A 22,550-nucleotide genomic window follows, 5' to 3' on the forward strand; every position below is an offset into this window, starting at 1 on the left:
TGACTATGGTGACTTCAGATTGGGACACCCCAGAGCCTTCCTGCTTCCGTTCACAGGGGGCCTGATCTGCCCCCAGAGAACCCCCCACTACATCACTCAGACACAGCCTGGAGATGGGGCAGGGCTAGGAGGGACTAATGTGTTCATCTCCCAGGCCAGAAAGCCGGGGTGAATGCGCAGCCTTCCTTTGAAGAAGCAGCTCTGGGAGACTCCAGCGTAAGCCTGCCTTTCATGGCTGCCCCTGTGGCTTTGATGACCACCGTTCAGTATGGCCTTTCCTCTGTCTACCCTCTCCCTGCGTCCTCATTCCCCACTCACCAATGAGATCCTGGCTTCTTCACTTTGGGAGCTGCAGGGTTAAGCAGAAGCCGGCCCTCAGGGACCTGCTTGTTTGTTCCTGGAGAAGCTCACAGCTGGCTCTCTAGCTGTGACTCACAGTCTCAACCTCAGTTGTGCAACCCACATGCCCCTAAGCTTAGGACCCTAGAACAAGAAATAAAAGGGGCTTTGGTGTATCTGTGTTTGAATTACGCAGCATTTGAAATTGGTGAAGCAGTACCTGCAGTTTCCAGGACCGTAAAACACAGGGCTTCCCAGGAGGTGAGGTACATGTGCGTGAAGGACACACTGAAGGAAAGGACTGGGTGATTAGCAGTGGCTCTTTTTGGAGGGAACTTGACTGACATCAGGGCTTTGAGTGAGTAGGCCTTACTCCATACACTTGATCTGTCCATCTGCTCTGGTATGCACATCTTGAATCTTGGAGATGTTGTCCATGTCCCTCCGAATTCTGATCCTAACTTTAGTTATTATAATGAACAAACCAAACAGTGGGCAAATGTTCTGAACAAAGGAGGAGGAATAGTTAATGGGGTCATTGGTTTTCTTTTGGGAATCGGGGTAGTAAGAAATGTTGACGTCAAGACTTTATAACTTCTGATAGAAGGGTGGCATCGGTCAAGATGCATTGTATTCATAAACTGACATGTTGAGTTGAAATTATAATTTCTGTATATTTACATAAGTTTGTTTTAGATAAATTTATACATAATAAATTTATTCCGTAAATATGTTTACTTAACATCTATTTATATTTATAATTTATATTCTTAAATATAATTAAAAAAAAAAAGACTTTATAGCGTCCTGGTCTCCCAACATTCAGTCCAGGACACCAAGCCCCAGCCTTCTTGGTCTGCAGAGCCATGGGCCCCATTTCCAAGCCCCTGGTGATGGCAGGTGAGACTCTGTTATCTTGGTAAGTCCCTTACTCAGCTCCACCCCATGCAGCATTTGCCACGTGCTTGATTTGTGTACAAGATTTTATAGGCAGGGCTATGGCGTTACCTAACTCTAGAGAGCATTAGCTTTCCCACAGGACTCCCCCTGAGTTCTGAGCCTTGCTGACTCTACTCAAGCTCTTGGGCTTCCTGGAGATCAGAACTCTGAGATTCCTACATTGGATGGCAAGCTTCCCAGTGGACATAACTGCTGGCCAGGGTATAGTGCTACCGATTAAACAGGCTCTGTTCACCAGGGATGGAGAGAGAGCTTCCAATGGATGGACAACCATGGATTGGGGGCATTGGATCACGCATGTAGAGAGCTCCCTCTTGGTGGGTTAGCAAAGCTGTGATGTCTTCCACCTGGAAGACTTCAGAGTTTTGCTGGACAGACCTGATATTCCTTTTGTGGGACTGTTGTGTGGGGGCAGGAGAGGAGGGTAGAGAGAGCAGATGCTTTACATTGAATGGGCCTGGGTGTAAATCCTCCTCTATCCATCTGTCTGTCTGTCTATCTATCTATCTATCTATCTATCTATCTATCTATCTATCTATCTATCTATCTATCTATCTATCTATCTATCTACCTACCTACCTACCTACCTATCTATCTATCTATCTATCTATCTATCTATCTATCTGTCTGTCTGTCTGTCTATCTATCCTTAATTATTTGAACTTTCTGAGCCTCTGTTTTGGCATCTGTAGCTTGGACACAAATGATCCAATCCACCACACAGAGATAGTGTGAGGATTACATGAAGGAATACTTCTGGTGCATAGCATAGTGAGATGGTGCATGGTATGTGCTCTACGCATGTTAATGCTCATTGTCATCACTCACTTTTTCATTCAGCATGAGCTTCATCTATTTGCATGTGCATCAACACAGGGCTCTTAGGTGGCACAATCAGCACAGCCACTAACTGATCCTTTGCCTGAAGGGTCCTTTTTGCTTTTGGTCTTGGGGCTTGAACCGTCCCTCAGCTCTTGAGCTCAAGACCCGCGCTCCACCACTTGAGCCACAGTTGCCACTTCCAGTTTTCTGATAGTTTATTGGAGATAAGAGTCTCTCAGACTTTCCTGCCTTGGGCTGGTTTTGAACCTCGGTCCTCAGATCTCAACCTCCTAAAGAGCTAGGATGACAGGTGTGAGCCACCAGCTCTTGACTCTTGGCTCTGCAGGGTCCTTTGAGGCACCAGTTCCGTCTCCTGGAGTCCCCCCAGAGTGAACTCAGAATATGTTTCCAGGACCCCACCCTCAGTCAACCCCTTATCATCTCTGCACCTGCCTCACTTAGGAGACCTTGCAGGAATTGGAGGGGAGGGCTGAAATGCAAGCCTGCACAATCCTAGACTGTTGTTATTTACAGCCCATAACCTGCCCAGTTTTACCTGTTTTTGCATGCAGAGACCTATCAAGTAAACATTTAAGAAAGGATCTGTGAACATTCTATACATTTGATTTCCATGATTGGAGCCCTAGGGGTATTTTTTTTTTTTGGAGACTATTTCATGTGAAAGAGACAAATGATAACTGTGTATACTTGACTGGTAACCATAGAGATGAAATTCTACCAGATCAAAGTCTGAAGGTAATTAACTTCCTGCAAATCACGGTTGTTGAACTCATGCACAAAGAGATAGGACTTCACTCACGGGCTAAGCAGACAAAGGAAAAAAAAATCTGTGGGGGAAAGAAACGCATTAACAAGGGGCTAACAACAAAACTATCCCTTGTCCCTGTCTCCAAGGGTCCTGGAAACTGAGGGACCTTGGGCTCTAAAACGCTCAAAGTCAGATGTAGTTTCACTCCCTTCTTGTCACTTTTACTATCTGAATGGTCTCTTTGCTGACCCAGAGCTCATGGTGTAGACACTGGAATGACCAGACATATCCAGTTGTCCACAGAATCATAGAGTGAGTGACTGTCAACCCTTTCTTACCCATGATCTCGATTCACTACTGCTTTCTCCATTTCTAAACACAGACAAGGGGACTTTCCTTGTTATGTAAGACACTAAGCAAGCAAAGCTCACGCTCCATGTCTCACAAGATCAACCCTTTCCAATTGTCCCTCCCCATTACATCATCTTGGCAGAGTGACGATGCCAGTGGATCCTTCCCTCCTGTTTGTGCAGTGTCTTCCTCTGCTTCTGGCTGCAGCCAGGAATTTCAGCCTTCAGATGCCCACAGGACCACCTCTGAGGAACGGTTTTCCTTTGACACAGTATGGTGTAGAATGGCTGAAGTACACTTACTACTAGCTGTGTGACCTAAGGTGAATTGCTTCATACTTTTATGCCTCAGTTGGCTTGTTAAAAAAAAAAAAAGCTAATAGTGGATCTGCTGTGAGAGAGGTCATGCCTGGAAAAGCCTTGGGCACAAAGCCTGGCACACTGGGGTAGATTGCTATTAACCTCACTTTGTCAGTGAGGAGATGAGCATACTGAGAGTAAGTGATTTGCCCTGGGTCATAGCTAACTATAAGGTTGATTGAGGATTAAAGGAGTTACTGTAATAAGTAACTTGGTTTTGACAGGTGGGGAGGTAGGGAGATACTTAAGACAGTTGGGTCCTTTTGTTCTCTGATGAGTGAATAAGACCTGGGTATGCTTAAGGGAGGGAGCAGAGGAAGGATGGAGAGTTGGAAGATTTGCAAGTTGTTTTGTTCCCTCTCTCCTTTCTTCTTTCCTTTCCCCCAATTACCACCCCCACCCTCTCTCCTTCCTTCTCTTGTCTGTCTCATCCAGAAGATGTTTCTGGGTCCTACCTTTTGCCTGACCTGTGTTAAGGAGGTGGAATTCGGGGGCACAGCACTTTAGACTGGCTCGGGATGGGGCAACCTCTTTGGCAGACTCTAGAACTTCAAGAAACTTTGGGGAAAACCAACCCTGGCCGTGACCTTGGGAACTCTTCCCATCTGTCCCTGCTATGACACATCTGAGGGGGGAAAAAAATCCATTCGTATTTCTACATATTCCTCTTTCCCTCAGCCAAGCCCCTCAGGGTTCAATATTTCACTCACCATCATGCTGTGTTTGAGTTGTCAAGGAGACTTCTGTTGGCTTCATGACAGCTTCTCGGCTGGAAATGATGTCTCTGGGTGTGGTTTTTGATTGAGTTAAAAGTAGGTTAAGGTAGTAAGGTAGGCCAGCCATTTCCAGGGCCTTCACGGCTCTGATGTTGAGTTAGTGGTGGCCAGGATATTCCAAATGGGATAGCCTGTGGCACAGAAGAGTGATTCACTGCCCCCGCCCCTCGTGGGCCTGCCCTTAGATTCTTGGTTGCGCTCAGCTTGAACCCTGGACGGCAGGTGTGTGACTGTCTGCTGACCAGCTTCCAGGGGCTTTCTTTCCAACCTGGTCACCAAACAGTTGGTTGTTCAGAATGGTTTAGACATTTCTGCTCCCTCAAGCTTTTGAGTTACGCTGTTTGGGATTTTATTTTGTTACTAAATAAAGGGTTTTTCTTTTTAATGAAGTTCATTCATTTAATTCATTTTCAACTGGGCTTTTTTAGTGACCATCAGACCCTTCTTCCATGCAGCCAGTATTCTGAGTGACAGCACCCCACCAGGTGGATATAAGTCTGTGTATCTGCGGGTTAGTACATAAACTCAAACCCCAGGGGTCTGCCCACTCAGCCCTGGCAGTTGCGAGGCCATTGCTAACAGGAATCAAGGAGAAATGGAAATGTATGGGAACCTGCATGCACTCCGTTCCTTTGGCCAGGGCTCTGCTCCTCAAGTCAGTCTCAAAAGAAAAAGGAAATGAGTCTCCCCCAGCCCCATTGCCAAGGCCTACCTCCTGGCTTGGGAGTTAATGGTTGAGAAGTTCTTATTTGGGCCATGGATGTAGGGGGCTTCCCCCAGTGCCCCTAGTCTCCCCGAGGCCTTGCTGAAGCCCTCCTGGGAATTCTAGACACCAGCTCTCTAACCCTCCACCTGCACCCTCCCTCCTCTGTTGTTTTCTGGCTGTTCAGGGAGGTTGAAGGTGAATGACTTTGGGCAGATGATTCGCCTAATGAAGCTACATGCCTCCTACAATTACCACGCAGGCTTTGAGGAGTCCCATTTGTTCATTTCAGCCCCAGGGCTGAGTGGAAATCCTGATGGGCAGGACATCCTCCTAGCAGGCCTGGCCCTGTCTCCAGTCACAACACCCACACTGCCCCTCCCTGGGTCCCTGGGTGGGTGGCCCGAGGGCCTCTGCCACGCAGGGATTGGGAGCCATCTTCCGAAGCTGGCAGGCTCGGTGGTGACAGCCAGCTTCACTTAAAGAACCTAAGAAGAATCGTCAGAGGAAATGTTGTCACAGCCCCCTAGACTTGCCTTCTGCAGGGAGAAAGAGATGCTAATCCAGGAAGCCCAGGAAGGCCCTGACAGTGCCCAGGGCTCTCGCGTCGTCGGCTGGGTTGTGATTGCCCTGCTTTCTCACTAGGTCAGTGGATGGGCACAGGGAGGACAGAGAGATGGACAAGGAGCAAGGAACAATGCACACAGCCACAACTTCCTGAGTCCCCGCCAAGTCCTCTGCTCGAACTGTCTCCTTGGGTGTGCACAGGAGCCCTGCATGCTGGGCTTTATTACTAGGCTCTTTGTAGACATGAAGGGACAGAGATTCCAAATTCCCAAAGACAAGTCTCGTTAGTCAGCCCCAGCCTGTCTGTCTCCAAAACCAGCCCCTGCCGCCCTCCTGGAGAAGGCACAAGGGCGCATTCAACCGAATGAACAAGCAATCAAGAAACAGACAAAAAGGAGCTTTGACTTCCCTTCTTCCCAGTCTTTCCGGAGCTTGCTTTTGGCCAGGTACTCAATGGACAGCTCTGCTTCTGAACCCTCCCAACAGATGTAAGAGCCACCAGGTTAGCAGTGAGGAATGGCACTTCTGATCACTCAGTCTTGGCCCAGTCATCAGCAGTCAACCAGGCATGGGGCCTAGACGTAGAGAGGCCTGGGTAAGAACAGCGTGTGGCCCACAGCGCCGCCTTTTACTGTGGGCGTTTCCTGGGCAGCACCTCGCCACGGTTCTGTTTGCTGCGAATAGCATGACCTAGTGCTCCCATCTGGTAGTTTACAGTGTCGGCCACTGATGCTTGGAAAGCCACTTTGTCCTATAACTCATCAAAGAGCTGGTGGGATCTTGACCGGAAGGGATTTTTGAGGTTCTTCAGCCGACATCGCTTCAGTCACAAGAGACCTAACTGAACGCTATAGAACCTTGAGAATGGTGTCTGGTGGGAATTAAGTGGCGAGGGAGTGTTCACGAAATAGAAGCATGGAACACCATCGAAAAAACGCTTTTAAGTGATTTTAGATGAGAGCCGTGGTATGCAGAATTCTATACGTTATGCTTCTAGTTTTGTTTGTGTGTATGCATTTATCTACATGGGAATAATGATTATCTCTGGGCTTCAAAAAATTTTGGACGTTTTGATTTCTCTCTTTATGGCATGCTGTATTTTCTCCATTATCTGTAATAAGCACGAAAGGCTTTATCATAAAAGAAATCATGTTGAGAAATACTAAACAAAGACTACTCCTCTGTGACAGGCTTTAGCCTCACCCCCTGCTACAAGGTCAGTTCTACAGGATGGATGCCGTGTTTCTCTGAGAGGTCAGCTCTTACTTGGAGATGCCAAGGGTATTTGGACTGGCTGAGTGGGAAAGATTTGGGCCCTGCGTGTTTGACTACCTTGTCTACCGTCACCATGTACAGAGAGCATGGCTGGCCAGCCTGACTTTCCCAGGGTTTCATCTTGCCTGAGTGGGTTCCATCTCTAGCAGAAATACCAACAATACCTTTATCAACCCTGGCTGTGCTCAATCAAACTTACCTTGAGAAGTTGCTTTCCAGAAACATGCACATTTCACATCCTCTTCACCGTGGCTGCCTTTCCTGCTGAGACTCTGACCATTCTAAAATATACCCCTTTGAAAGCGCCAGTGAACTTGAAAATGGCCCATGTGGAGCCCCGTTTGTGAAGTCTTTGGCTAGGTGAGACCCTTCCACATTGGCTCAGCTTGGTGGGAAAACGCTGGTTTTACCTAACTCAGTGCTGAACAGAGAAATACCTGCATGGTCACAGAGAACGATTTTAGCACTAGAGGAAAAGCAACAACAACAACAACAAAAAAAACACATGGCCTTTTAGCTAGGGTCAAAAATCTTTAGACTGGCCGGGCGCCAGTAGCTCATATCTGTCATCCTAGCTACTCAGGAGGCTGAGATCTGAGGATCGCAGTTCAAAGCCAGCCCAGGCAGGAGAGTCCGTGAGACTCTTGTTTCCAATGAACCACCAGAAAACTGGAATTGGCACTGTGGCTCAAGTGGTAGAGCACTCACCTTGAGCGGAAGAGCTGAGGGACAGCGCCCAGGCCCAGAGCTCAAGCCCCACAACCAAAAAAGACTGGATTTGCACTAACCTGAAACCCAGTCATGCCTAAGCTTGCTTCTGGACAGAGACTCAGATATTTGTGCTGGCTTGAATTCTTCCAGTCTTACGGTTTTCTTCCGTATGAAATGCCAGTATTTTCAGGCAGGTGGACTGAGTGATAGGTCAATCTGGACGAGGCTGGGGGAGGTGTTCATTTGGGTTCAACTTACCATTAACTCCAGATCTCAGAAACAGCCCTTGTTTGCTAGCATCTGACGCCCCTTTCCCTCACTTTTTATTTTAAATATGTGAGAAGCATTTATTTTCCGACAGACAGTCGCATCCGTTTGGATCCTCTGACTCCACAGCACATCTGCAGAGCACTTCGAGGTCACACACGTGGGCCCTGGGTGCTGGGCTCCAGGCTGTTTCCCTCTACCATTGCCCCCAGAGCCAGCACCGTTGTCAAGTTTGTTTAACCTGTCAGAACTCCATTCTCAAAGAAGTTAAGTGGTTTGGCTGAGGATCCTCGTCTAATGAATGGCAGACCCTGAAGTTGAGCGAAGCTCTTTTGTCTCCCCAACCCCCCCCCAGGATCCACCGTCTCCCCATCCACCCAGCCTTCGCATGAAACTAGCTGGGGCCTGTGGTCTGCCAAAGACAAGCAAGGGAGTTACTTGGAAAAACAGCATCATTACCTTTGGTGCCTTTGTGTTTGTGGGCTCTGAACAAACCTCCCTGAACCATAAAGAAGAGGTTTTCCAGGCCCAGAGAAGCTTGCCTTGACTGTGTATTTGGTTTGCTTTTATAGTTCCGAGGAACAATAAAACGGATGAAATTACCACTATGGCTTAGGAGAGAGTAAATTAGAATTCCTTGCTGGCGAAGAAGCCCATAATTCTCCTTTGTTCTCCATGCTCCTCTCACCTTGTTCTTCACCATGCGTCCTGCGTCCTGCGGTGACCCCTTCCTGGGCTTGGAGCTCCCCTTCCTGGGCTTGAAGCTCAGACCCCCCCTCTCGCCCCCCAGGAATTCTTCCTCAGAGGTTGTGGCCCAGAGCCTGCACCTCAAAGACTTGCCTCCCCCTTTCCCACACTCCAGATTGCCTTCCAGAGGTGCTGCTTCTCAGAAGCCCCCCCCCCCCCCTTGCTGTTTTCATTCTATTTACTGGTTTCAGGTAGAATGTTCTCCAGTCCTTAGCCTTCCCCTATGTCTGGTACTCTTTTGGTGCCCTTGAATTATCAAGGGGGGAAAACAGTGGCTGTTAAAGGCCAAACTTACCAAGGTCCACATGGACCTCCAAATGTAATTCCTCCCTAGTTGTTTATGGTTTAGATTGCCGGTGACCTACAGAGGCTCGTACGCTAAAGGCTTGCTCAGCCATCTGTGGTGGAAAGTGGTAGAGCCTTTAAGAGGTAGAGCTAATGGGAGGGCATTAGGTCAGGTCTGTCAGAGCCCTGTCCCCCTTCTTGCTGTCCTTCCTGGCTGCTCTAAGTTGAGCAGGTTTTCTCCATCTCCTGGAAGTTCTCACCATGATGTTTTGCCTTGCCACCAGTCCAGTGAGATCATGGATTAAACAGAAATGATCCCTTCTTTTAAGTTGACTTTCCTGGGTATTTTCTCACGGCGGTGAAAGCTATGTAACGTAGCAAGGAGAACTCATTTCCATATCTGCGTGCCTCATATACACACTTACCCATGTGTGTACTCACCCATCTGTCAGTCATTTGCTCACAGACTTGGAGCACCTGCTCGTGCAAGGGGCTGTTTAATTTTTTTAAATATAATTGTTATTATTGGTACAGAGGGATTACAATTCCATAAGGCAGGTGGTGAGGTGAGTACAATTCTTTTTGGACAATGTCACCCCTTCCTTTGCTTTCCCCCAGTTTCCCAATGAAGACTGCTTCTTACCTCCAGGAGGAGAGACCTCCAAACTGCAGTCTCAAAGGAGATACGTAATCAAAGACTTGTAGGGTACACGTGCAGTTCCTGAGTACTTTTGGATAATGAGTGTGCACACACCCCTGCAGGAACCTATTTTCCGGCATCTAGACAAAACCACCTTAATGGTTTTAACACACCAACATGTGTTAGGGCAAAACCGAGTTCTTTAGCCAGGCGTTTCTTATTCAGTAGTGATTCCTCAATTCCTAGGAAGTTCATCTTGGAGACTTCAAAATGGGCCTGCTTTTGCTTTCATAGTTATGTAAGTTAGCACAGCAGAGGAAGGGGGAGGAAGAATGGTTTCCTGAAGGGACTGAAGTCAGGAGCTTCGAGTTCTTTTCCTCTTGCCACTGAGGTCTTGAGCAGATACCTTACCTGTCTCTCTGTATCTTTTCTTTTTTGCCAGTCTTGAGGTTGAAGTTCTGGTTCACCCAGCCTGGGCTAGCGCTGTACCATTTGAACCATAGCTCTGTTTCTGAGTTTTTGGTGATTAATTGGAGATAAGAATCTAATGGACTTTCCTGCCTGGGCTGGCTTTGAACTGTGATCCTCAGATCTCAGCCTCCTGAGTAGACAGGCGTGAGCCACTGGTACCCTGCTCATGTTTTCATTGTTAAAGTGAGATTATGCTTGCCTTTGTAGTTCACAGGAATATTATATAGGCGTGAAAGTGCTTGGGAATTTGTTGTTGTTGTTTTTCTGGTCCTGGGACTTAAACTCAGGTCCTATGGCGTGGATGCTGTCTCTTAGCATCTTTGCTCAGGGCTGGCTCTCTACCACTTGAGCCACAGCTCTGCTTCAGCTTTTTGGTAGTTAATTAGAGGTAACAGTCTTACAGACTTTCCTGCCAAAGCTGGTTTTGAACTGCTATCCTCAGATCTCAGCCTCCGGAGTAGTTAGAGTTATAGGCGTGAGCCACTGGCACCTGGTGGGAATTTTTTTTTTCTTAAATAGAAATTAATACATGTAAGACACTGGAAGTGAGTCTTGGGGCAAATGATTTAAGCGTGGAGATGTGTTCTGGGTCTTTAGGACCAGCCCGTTTGTTGCCTTAGGTGGCATCCCTGGTTTGTTTGGACAGTCTCAATTCATGTTTGATTTAAGTATTAAGAATACTTTTTTTAAATTCTCAAAACGGTGTTAGGAATAGACTTGGTGGTTATGTTTATGGTTCACCAAATGGTAAACAGGGTGGGATAGGCATCTGGCTAAGTACAGAAGCCCAAGTCAGGCAGATGAGTGCTGTCTAGGGCATCTTCTCTTCCCAGGTGAGCAAGGGTTCTGCAGTTGTCCTGATGGGCTAGCTCACGAGGTGGCTGTGTGGTTACAGGGAGCATGCTGGAGCACATGGGGCGGCAAGGCCCAGGGGGGCTGTCCTAGGGTGGGATTGCTCCTTTGCAACCAGCACTGACTGATGCAAGTGGGCAGGGTGGGAAGTGGGCGCCATCCCCACTGCAAAGGGAAAAGGCCAGATTCTCCCTGGTGCTCAAGACCCTTGACAGCAGTCAAACGTGAAGTGGATCTCGTGTGTGTGTGGGGGGGGGACTTTTTGTCACTAATTTAGGGCTCCTATTGGAAAGCCAGGGCTGGCATGTTGGGTGCTGAGATTTGCTGGACACACATGGCATTTGCTGGCGGTGAAAGGAGCACGTGTCTTAGGATCACATCGCCTGAGCTTCATCACTGACTTACTACGTGAGCATGGGCCAGGTACGCTTCCTCCCAAGCCTGCTTTTCCTTCTACAAATTGGGATTCATCCTTACCCCCGTGATCTCATTCCACCTCACCTAGTGCCTTCTCAGGATGCTAGGGAGCTTCGTAATCACGGACTTAATGTTGACGCCTGGCGAGTACCAGGAATACAACAGAGAAAGAGACAATGTTACAGAGCCACTGTTGGCGGAGAGGATGCTAATGTTGGACCAGTAGTAAGTGGGTAAATAGATGCGCTAGACCCCACGCTATAGGATAGGGAGAAAACTCAGAGGATGCTGAGAGAGAGAGAGAGAAGAAGGCGCCTGGGTGAGAGGCTTGTACTCCTTACACTAATGTGATCAGGGAAGACTTGGCTCTGACAGGCTGAGCAGTGCGCATGTGGAGACAACAGTGCATTTTCCCGGCCGAGGTAACAGTGATTCCCGTTATCACCTGGTCACGTGACTTATAAACCATCCTTATAAACAAGGATGGAAGTGGGGTGGAGTGGTGGGGGGGATAGTCTGAACTCATTCAGTCTGTCCAAAATAGATAAAAGAGGAAAGAGGTCGGCACAGACAAAAAGTGGTAGTTAACTCTTGTCTGCGTAAAGAGGGGGGATGTGTATGTATTCATATATCTGAGTATCTCTAGCAGGATAAACCAGAAACTGATACTGAGAAGCCTGGGTAGAGGCCTAGGGGAGAGAGAGGTTCACTTTCAACCGTGTGTCTACTTTTATGGTTTGATTTTTTTTTTAAACTGCATGCATCTATCACTTTACAATGAACAATCCCATTTCAAGAGACAGTTCTAAATGTATACTTCTTTAAGCTAATTGTCTGTCGGCCATTTGGAACCAAAGCAAGAAGAGGGGTAAGTGGAATCTCCCAGGTGCCAGGAAAACAAGCCCAGTCTGGGAGCCAGAACAGGCCTGGGCCAGCTCTGGCTGGAGATCCCAGGAAGTGGGAGCAGCGACCCCAGGCACGCATCACACAGGTACAGACACATTTCCATAGCCTTTCTTCTCTCTGCACACGAAGAGGGCACTCATTTTTCCCTTTCTGACAATCCTACCCGACTGGGGCCTGAAAGAAGAAAGTCACAACTCCAACCCTCAACTCCTGGGCTGGGTTTTATCATCGTGACATCCATGCAAGCTTGATTCTCTCACATGGCTACACAGCCCCAGAGCTCCTAGCACAGAGCCTCATGCTGAGCATACAGTATCAGTACCTCAGGAAAGGGGGTTATTCACAGTGAAGCGACTTCCTTGTCCTGATGGATTCTCTGTCACTTCTCTTCCACACTCCTTTCCAAGGGAGCCAGAATATGGATAACAATACCTTTCATTATATATTTGGTTGGAAACTTCTAATAAGGTTATAAAAAGCCTACTAAGGGGTTGAGGATGTGGCTGACTGGTAGAACACTTGCCCAGAGTGCATGAGGAGCATCAGGGTTTGGTTCCAATCACTGTCAAAACAAAAATAGAATTGTGCCGGGCTCTGGTGGCTCATGCCTGTCATCCTAGCTACTCAGGAGGCTGAGATCTGAGGATCACGGTTCAAAGCCAGCCCAGGCAGGAAAGTCCGTGAGACTCTATCTCCAGTGAACCACCAAAAAACTGGAAGTGGTGCTGTGGTTCAAGTGGTAGAGCGCTCGCCTTGAGCTGAAGAGCTGAGGGACAGCACTCAGGCCCAGAGTTCAAGCCCATGACTACCACCACCAACAACAAAAAAAGGATTGAAATTATGTTTCTGTTTTTTTCTTGGGGGGGAGGGGTCCGGTCGTGGGGCCTGAACTCTGGGCCTGGGTGCTGTCCCTCAGCTCTTCAGCTCAAGGCCAGCGCTCTACCACTTGAGCCACAGCGCCACTTCCAGCTTTTTTTCTTTTTTGCTTATGTGGTGCTGAGGAATCGAACCAAGGGCCTCAGGCATGCAAGGCAAGCACTCTACCACTGAGCCACCTTCCCAGCCCCACATTTCTGTTTTACTGTATGATTTCTCCTTTGTTTTTATTGAAGTTCTTAAAGCATTTTTATATTTACTTTACTACTGAATACTTCAGCTACCTGGAATCTTTTCCTTTCCAGATCAGAGCTGACAACCACTGAATGAGAGGTGTTTATTGAATGGTCCAATTGTATAACAGCATTTTCATTATTAACCATGTAAAAATTGCCTTTGGAAAGCTTATTCTTACTTTGTGCATAACTTTTATAAGCAGAGTTTCTTCATACCTTGATATATAATTAGAAGGGGTAAAGAGAAATAGGTAAAAACAGATACTTTCATCACAGCAAGGAATGCAACCTCATAGCCCAGAAAAGAGGTCAGAAAAGCAGAGACTTTCCACGTGTTGGTGGCCCACGTCTATAATCCTAGTTATTCTCAGGAGGCTGAGACCTGAGAGTCATAGTTCAAAGCTAGCCTGGACAGGAAAGTCTGTGAGACTCTCATCTCCATGTAGCCACCAAAGAGCCAGAAGTAGAACTGTGGTTTCGGTGGCAGAGTGCCAGCCTTGAGTGAAAAAAGCTAAAAGACAGCACAGAGGTCCAGAGTTCGAGTCCAGACAGGAGCAACAACCAAAAGCAGAGACTTGGTTTCCATGGATACAGTTTTGGAGAGTGAATTAATATGAGGGCACAGGAGGTCCATATGTTTTGTTTTGTAAACAAATTATGTTATAACTGTGTTTAAAGAAGATGAAACAAAAAGAAAAAAGCCAGAAGTGGCGCTGTGGCTCAAGTGGTAGAGCGCTAGCCTTGAGCTGAAGAGCTGAGGGACAGCGCCCAGGCCCAGAGTTCAGGCCCCACGACCGGACCCCCCCCCCAAAAAAAAAAAAGAAGTTGAAACAAAACAGCTTTAGAATAATTTTTATTAGAAGTCATTAACATTTAAATTGCAGGGATATTTCCTTAAAACATGCTAAAGAATATTGCCTTAGTGAACAATTGACAGTGTAGAAATTATATTGCCTTAGTGAACAATTGACAGTGTAGAAATTAGGAAAACAGTAGAGATGTTTCCATTTATACCAGTATTATGGTGAAAGCACCTTTCTCCCTCTACTACTGAACATGACTCCAAGTCAAGAAACATGGAACTAGGGAGAAAAAAAAGGTACAGCTTCTGAAAAAAAGAAGAAAAATCCTTCAAGTTGTTCAGTTGCCTTCCAAGAAAACTTAAGAGCATTAGTAGAAGTATTATCACTAATAAGAGAATTTAACCATGTTGCCAGGCAACAAACACACTTTATAGGCACTGGTTTTCATGTGTCTTATTAACAGCAACTTCAAAAAAAAATGCTTAATGATAATTCCTCATTTTAATTACCTACCATATTAAATATGTAGGAATGAATTGAATAAGAACCAGAGTGAATACTTACTATAAAATGTTCAGAATAGTTCTAAAATTGAGTGCAAGTGATTCGAATCAATAGAAAAACATTATATTCATGAATCGGAAGATGATGTATTTTGAAGTATGTGAGACTTTACCACACTCAGGCAAAAAAAGAACACGATTGTTAAAATTACTATATTCTCAGACTAGAAGCATGACTTAGCAAACTCAGGCTCTTAGTCTGAAAATCTGAAAAAAAAAAAAAAAAAAAAGCTGGATCCAAGTCCCAGCTTTAAGTGTATGATCTTGGTCAAGTTACAAAATAACTCAGGGCCTCAATTTTCCCATCTATAAAGTGGAGCTGATAATAATACTTAACCCCATATAATTACTGTGATTTAATATTTGTAAGATGCTCAGAGAAATGCCTGCCACAGAAATGGCTTGATGTTAGTTATCATTTTTATACTAGAATCTTTAAAGTTTTTAACTCATGGAAATACCAAGAAAAACTAAAAAGGACTTTTGGGGATAAAACTTACAAAGTCTATCTACTCAAGAATTGTCAAGAAAACCTTGAAAGATGGGTTGTGGGGCTCTCTCTCTCTCTCTCTGTTTCTCTCTCTCTCTCTCCACATACACATACACACATATATATATTTATGTATGTATTTATGTATATTCTAGGGTCTTGATTACAAATCACAAACTGATGGCCCTGATATAAGAATGGAAAACAAATCAACAGAAGAGAATAAAGCTTAAGAATAGATCCCAGTGGATATAGGAATGTGGTTTAATAGCATTTCACCACAATTGGGAAGAGAATTGTCCAATAAATACTCTGGAGCAATTCATTCATTACAAAAATTAGGTTCGTTCTCGTCAGCGTTTATTAAAATGTGTACGTAGACATCGGAGTACCTTGGGTACTTCTTCCACTGAAGGGTGCGGGGCGGAGGGGGACCTAATTCCCACCGAAGCGTGGGAACTGCTGCCATTTACCATCCATCCAAATACATTCCAGATGAACCAAAGGGATCAATGTCACAGTTACCACCCTACAGGCAGAAGACAGTATGAGCACACAGCGGATATTATATTATGGTCTGTACTTATTTCATAGTTCACGAAGAAAAATGCGAGCACACACTATCGAAGGACAAAGGGCATTAATAACCAAACCCTGAAAAGATGATCTGCCTATGGGAAAATGCCAGGCTTCACGAACATTCAAAAATGCCCATTAAAACAATGTATCATGTTTTATACTTCATGAGGAAAGTACCTTAACCATTACAAGATCTGGTGATGCTGAGGATGTATTGATATAGCCACGTTGATGTTCAGGGGAGGAGAAGGACACTGAACTCATTTTCTCAATTTTTTTTTTTTTATAGACAGTCTGAAAACATAGCCATCTGGAGAGGCCAAGGCATTCAACTTCTATGAACTCCGGAGAAAGAGGCAGAGATTCACATGCTGTAGGCATGCAGGTATTTGCTGCAGTGTCATCTGAATGGGAAAGATTGGAAACAGCTGAAATGCGTGGCAATGTGGTAACAGTTAACAAAATCATGGCCCATTCAGATGATGAATACCCAGTGGTCATTAGGAATCATGCTTTTGAAGAATCCTGTCATTAAATGACATGAGAAAATACTCACAGTGTACTAAATGAAAACACTAGAATACAAGCTATGTATAAGTATGGGTCTTTTTTTTCCCTAATAATCAGAAACAGAAAAAGATGGAAAGAAAGAAGAGATCATGGCATATTAATAGAACTTTATGTTTAAGTGGTTGGTTTTGAGCAAGTTTTACATTCTTCTTGATACTCTTTAGATTTTCCACTTTTGTGCAACAAAGCTATATATTCATAATGAGGAAAATATTAGTGAAAAGATAATATTGGCTAAGAGAATCTGACATGAGTTATTCTAAACAAAAAATGGTATAATGAAAAAGGCCATAGCCCCGGATTTGACAGGACAATCAGTGAAGCAGAAATAGCTACATCGGGGCTAAGAAGGTGGCTCAGTGGTAGAGAGCTTGCCTTGCATGCCCTGGGTTCAATTCCTCAGCACCACATAAGCAGAAGAAGCCGGAAGTGGCGCTGTGGCTCAAGCATAGGGTGCTGACCTTGAGCTGAAGAGCTGAGGGACAGCGCCCAGGCCCAGAGTTCAGGCCCCACGACCGACAAAAAAGAAAGGAAGGAAGGAAGGAAGGAAGGAAGAAAGAAAGAAAGAGAGAAAGAAAGAAAGAGAGAAAGAAAGAAAGAAAGAAAGAAAGAAAGAAAGAAAGAAAGAACTACATCAGGATCAGGTTGTTAAGAGGAACAGGAGCATGAAGACAGGCAGGCAGGCTGGGGGCAGAGTGTGGGGTCCCGCAGGGCATCAGAGCTTCTCAGGGAGGCCGAACCCCTTTGAGTCACCCCTCACTGCCGACTACCAGGTAGCTCAAAGGACACCCGCAGCCCAGGAACCCGGGGCTTCATAGCCCATTAGCAGCCTGCCAACAACGCAGGTGTAGGCACGCGGACAGCTCTGCTTTGCTCCATTGTGTTGAAAAGGAAAAGCCTTTGGCATTGATGTAGCTCTCGGGAGACCCGCAGGTTACTGATAGTGTTCCCTGACTGACATTTTCCCTCCTGTTCCTTCCGGTCTCAGAACTCAGCCTCCTGCCCAGCAACATGGCTGCTCACTCACCCAGAACCGTTGGTGGGGAATTCTGAAGCCAGATACATCCCATCTCTTTCGTCCATCCCCCACGGACAAGATTGAGTGAGGACACCCGCATGGCTGGAGGAGATTGGTCTCAGGGCATTGGAGCCATATGACTGGGTAAGTGTGACTCCTCGTGCTGTTCCGTCAGGCCATGTGACCTGGTCTGTGTCTCTTTCCACCTCGGGGCCTCAGGCCCTCTGTTCGTAAGCAAGTTTACTTTTTGGTACAAAAGTACTTGAAAGGGAGCACCGGGGGACTGAGTGAATATACGCAAAGTGCTCTTCTCAGCTGGCCCCAGGGAGATGCCCAGCAAACCACAGTTCTAATCAGCCCAGCCCTGCAGAAGCTTAGCCGTTGCTCAGTACTGGGTGCTGCACTAAATGTGCCTGGCACCGTGCCACGGGCCGTCCCCATACAACAGTTGTTATGATGGCCACTGCTGCCATGGTAGCCGTTGCTATGGTGTCTGCCTCAGATCCCCTGTGAGGAGGTGGCAGACGGGCTCTCCTTTGATCAACCCACCTTCATCAGAGCCCGCAGCTCTTCAGGTGTGTGTAGGAAAGGATTCCATGTACAGATCCTCTGGCCTTCAGGAGCGCCCTGAGCCAGTGGGTGGCAGGGTGGGGTGGGTGGAATGGAGCACAGAGCCTGGCTTTGACTTCCTGCCCTCTGCTTGCCAGCATTTGCACATTTCTGCTCACTGGAAGCTCCTCGGGGCCTGGGCGCTGTCCCTCAGCTCTTCAGCTCAAGGCGAGCGCTCCACCACTTGAGCCACAGTGCCACTTCCGGTTTTCTGGTGGTTCACGGGAGCTGCTGGGCAGGGGCTCATGAGTCATCCTGAGTCCAGGAGCCAGGTGCTGTGACCACTCCACCTGTTCCTGATCCAAGGGAGCAGGTCACTGGCATTCCAGTCCCTGGGGTTGAGAGGTTGGCAGAATGAACTAGGGCTACCCCGAGTAGTATGGAGATAATTTACAGAGAGACTGATTTTTTGTGTATGTGAAGCGTCCACAGCTTCATGTTTGAATGAACGGATATTAGGAAACATCAGAAGCAGCGGATGGATACAGCTAAGTCTGAACACAGAGTGTTGACTTTTTTGTGACAGTGGCGGTGTGTGGGGGGGGGGGGAGGGAGGGTGAGGGTGATCATCTAGGAGACACTGTTCGAGGAACTGAAGCCCAGTCCAGCCTCCTGGAAAGTGAATGTGCTTTCCTGATTTGTCCACTTTTTCCCCCCGCTGAGGTTTCTTAAGTGGGTAATGAAAAGGTTAAGGATCTTTGCCATCGGTTCAACCCCGGAGAGGGCTTTATCGAAATTGTCCCAACTTGGTGCTTGTTCAAAGCTTGCTTAAGTGCGTACACACACGGAAAAGACGGTCTCCATTCTGGCGGGCCCAACACTTTCTTGGCTCTAGCACACAATGGCAGAGACGTCTTCCCCTTTCGTGACTGGGGCCAGCAGGTCACGTGTAGCAGCAGAAGCCTTGGTACTGCATCAAGTGATGAGGTGAGTCTTCGTGTGAACTGAGTTGTGAAATGTAGGTAAGTGTACTTGGCCCTGGCCTGGGAACACATCCTGATCCTTGTTCTGGGTGGGTGAGGGGGCTTTTCTGTCCTTGGGGAACACAGCCATGTGCTCAGGGGTCCTTCCTTTATTCACGAGAAGGACCACGGTGCCCATGGAGACAGGAGGAGAAGGCATGAGCCAAGGAGATGAGGGTTCTCCACGGAGAGGCGGACCTGTGTCTAGGGCTCTCGACTGTCAGTGTCTGTTGTGAGCCACCTCCCACCACTGCTGCTCTGCAGCCTCAGTGGGTTGTTCCCTTCTGGCAGAGCAGGAAGTTACTGAGGTGTAGGATGTAGAGTGACGGAGCTCTGTTCCCCACTTCTGCAGCCCCAGCTGGGAGCTTTGCTGTTGGGTTCAAGGTTTACTTAGTCTAACCCTATGATGTCAGGATGACCCCAAGATGCCTGGCTCAGGCATGATGGAAATGATGGTGTAGGGTGTTTAAAAAGCTCTCGCCGGATGCCGGTGGCTCACGCCTGTCATCCTAGCTACTCAGGGAGGCTGAGATCTGAGGATCACGGCTCAAAGCCAGCCAGGGCAAGAAAGTCCGTGAGACTCTTTTTTTTTTTTTTTTTTTTTTGGTGGTTGTGGGGCTTGAACTCTGGGCCTGGGCGCTTGTCCCTCAGCTCTTCAGCTCAAGGCGAGAGCTCTACCACTTGAGCTACAGCGCCACTTCCGGTTTTCTAGTGGTTTATTGGAGATAGGAGTCTCACGGTCTCTCCTGCCCGGGCTGGCTTTGAACCGTGATCCTCAGATCTCAGCCTCCTGAGTAGCTAGGATTACAGGCATGAGCCACCGGCACCCGGCTTCCATGAGACTCTTATCCCCAGTAAACCACTAGAAAACCGGACGTGGTGCTGTGGCTCAAGTGGTAGAGCGCTCGCCTTGAGCTGAAGAGTGCAGGGACCGTGCCCAGGCCTAGAGTTCAAGCCCCACGGCCGACCAAAAAAAAAAGCTCTCAATGTCTAGATAGAAGAGGGGTAAGAAAGTCACTGACGAATAGGGGAGGCAGGAATGGGGGAGACACTCTCCTTAGACCCTCTAAAGTCACATGGGGCCAGGGAGGGCAGGAGGGGCCAACTCTGGGCCCACACAGGTGATGCCCTTTGTCATTAAGAGGCTGGCTGTCCTCAGACCTCAAGGAGACCTGCTAGTCTCCTGTGGATCTGGACCCCCACTGGAGTGTCTCTCCACAGGCCAATGGCTGGCTCCAAACTAGGGCTTGGCCCTAGATGCAGAAAACCTTCACATAGTAAAGGGGAGGAAGCATACTAAATCGAGGTGGTAAAGGTGAGGCTGGAAGGGCCAGGGGTTGAGCCACGGGTCCCATCAGTCCTCATTTTCCTCTTGGTAGTGAGGGAAAAGGTGGGTGGCAATGAGTATATTTCACAGGTCAGATTCCTGAGGCAGATGCTCAAGTGTAAACGGAGCTTTTCAACATCCAGCTGGAAAGTGGGATTTCTTCCACGTCATCCGGTAAACATCCACGGGCACATGAGCTTTGCTAAAATGTCAGTGTTGGTTGGTGGTTCCCAGAGTTACTGGCCTCTGGCTTCCAAATGTTGATGTGAATTTCTGGTGAGCAGTGGCATTTTTAATCTTAGAGCACTGACAACTCAAACCAAAGCCTTGGCTTAATCGAGGGGGGAAAGGGATCAGTTTTAAGAACCTGGGAAAATGTCCAGATAAAATGTGCATGAGTCATATTTTCTCTCTCTCTCTGTCCTTCTGTATCTCTGTCTCTGTCTCTCTCCTCTGTGGATCTCTCTCTTTCTCTCTCTCTCTCTTTCTCTCTCTCTCTCTCTCTCTCTCTCTCTCTCTCTCTCTCTCTCTCTCTCTCTCTCTCTCTCTCTCTCTTTCTCATGTGTTTGTGTGCGATTCTGCAGAGCAGGCCTCATGACTTAACTTGTAGACCAAATTATATTAGCACCCTCAGATCTGCGCATGAGGGCTATACATTGTAATAAGCTCTAAGAGGTCATCTGACCTTCGGAGTAGACTTCATGGGTCATTAGGATGTGTGGGCTAGGATGAGGGAGCGCGGTATTTCTGAACTCTCCTGAGCCTGCTACCAAGTATGGTCCCTTTGGTTACACTGCTCTCGATCCCAGACTAGACTTGACAACCCAGGGCTTCTTGATCAGGGACCGATCATCTCACATCTAGCAGCTACCCACCCTGGTCTTGGCTGGTCTTAGAACGGACTCACAGAAGTAGCTGTCACTTCATAGTCTGTCTTAACATAGGGATGGGAGGAAGGAGACAGACTGTGAACACGGGGGTCAGGGGCTCTTGTAAGAGAAATAAAGAAGATTCTTCCATCCTGGGCCTCTTGTTCTCAGGTCCAAGTCTTCCTCTTCTGTGTCTGCCTTGGGGGGTGGCAGACTACTAAAACTATGTCTTTGAAGGCCCCTTGTCTTGTGGCTTCTGGCTAGGTCTGGCTAGCAGGGGCAGTTGTTGAAGACTGGAGGGCAGAGGAAGGAAGAAGCAGGCTGCTTCTCCTCCCTCGTGAGGGTGGTGTCTGAGACAGTGGTCTCCTCTCCAGCATGGGTCAGTTTCATCAAACAGCCTTTCTGCGGCCCAGCTCCTCACTCGTACCCTGGCTCTGATGCTGGTCAGACCACCTCTTTCCCTCTACCTCCTAGCCTGCTGGTGGTAGATTCAGAGCTGCCGATTCAGAGCTCTAGACTGCTTTATTTCCCCCATTGGACCTCTTTCTTCTTCCATTCTCTCAGTAGCTCATTCCTTGTAGTAAATTAACCCTTTTACTCTGTCATTTTTTTTGGGGGGGTGGGGGATGGGACTCTGCCTGATACAAGAACTCTCCCTTTGTCTTCCCTCTCAAAACTTTTTTCTCCCCTTTGCTAAAGAGTCATCAGGGGGCAGAAGACTTTATTTGTTTTTTTATTTTTTGTCGGTCGTGAGGTTGGAACTGCGGGCCTGGGCACTAGCCTTAGTGCTCTACTACCTGAGCCACAGCACCCCTTCTGGTTTTCTGGAGATAAGAGTCTCATGGACTTTCCTGCCTGGGCTGGCTCTGAACCACAATCCTTAAATCTCAGCCTCTTGAGTAGCTAGGAGGACCTGCATGAGCCCCATCACTCGGCTAGAAGAATTTATTCTTTAGCTACTCTCTTCCTTTGATGTCTATCAAGTACCTCCTCTCAGCAAGAAGACTTCGTTGATAAGGGGAGCAGAGCCTGGGACCAGAGGTGAAGGGTCTCTGCTCTGTCTGCTGTGACCCACAGCACTGGGAGGAGGCTGGAACAGACACACAAGAGCGAGTGGGCTGAGGTCCTACTCAAGGAGACCCAGAGAATTGTGGGAGGTGGAAAGCTACCTTCTGGCACAGGCAGCTTGGGACAGTGTTTGGGAGAAGATAGTCTTGAAGTATAGAGGTCTGGCCGGCGCCATATTGGCCACCTGGTGGATAGTAGGGTCTGCCATCTTGTCTTCATGCTGGAGGAGGAAACCCCCTGTCCATCACCTGCCTCCTAGGTGATGGGCGTGCCGGGACCCCTGGAGGCAGGGGCGGGCACTTGGCTGATAGGTTCCTGAATCTGTCAGTCCAGTGTCTGGCACTGGGAATTTCCTGAGGATCT

At 47.6% G+C, this 22,550-nt stretch overlaps 1 protein-coding gene across 1 annotated transcript in view; it reads left to right on the forward strand.

Moving 5' to 3' along the window:
- The first annotated feature begins 16,056 nt into the window (after positions 1 to 16,056).
- The window catches only part of LOC138807795 (solute carrier family 25 member 48), a 108,859-nt gene continuing 102,365 nt past the window's right edge, over positions 16,057 to 22,550 (forward strand). The window contains exons 1-2 of the mRNA XM_069993559.1: positions 16,057 to 16,149; positions 17,323 to 17,496. The gene's annotated coding sequence lies outside the window, so the exon portion shown is untranslated. The remainder of the gene's footprint in view (positions 16,150 to 17,322; positions 17,497 to 22,550) is intronic.

This window comes from Dipodomys merriami, unplaced genomic scaffold (genome assembly GCF_024711535.1).
Source record: "Dipodomys merriami isolate MVZ:Mamm:240054 unplaced genomic scaffold, mDipMer1.0.p SCAF_434, whole genome shotgun sequence".
Classification (NCBI taxonomy): domain Eukaryota; kingdom Metazoa; phylum Chordata; class Mammalia; order Rodentia; family Heteromyidae; genus Dipodomys; species Dipodomys merriami.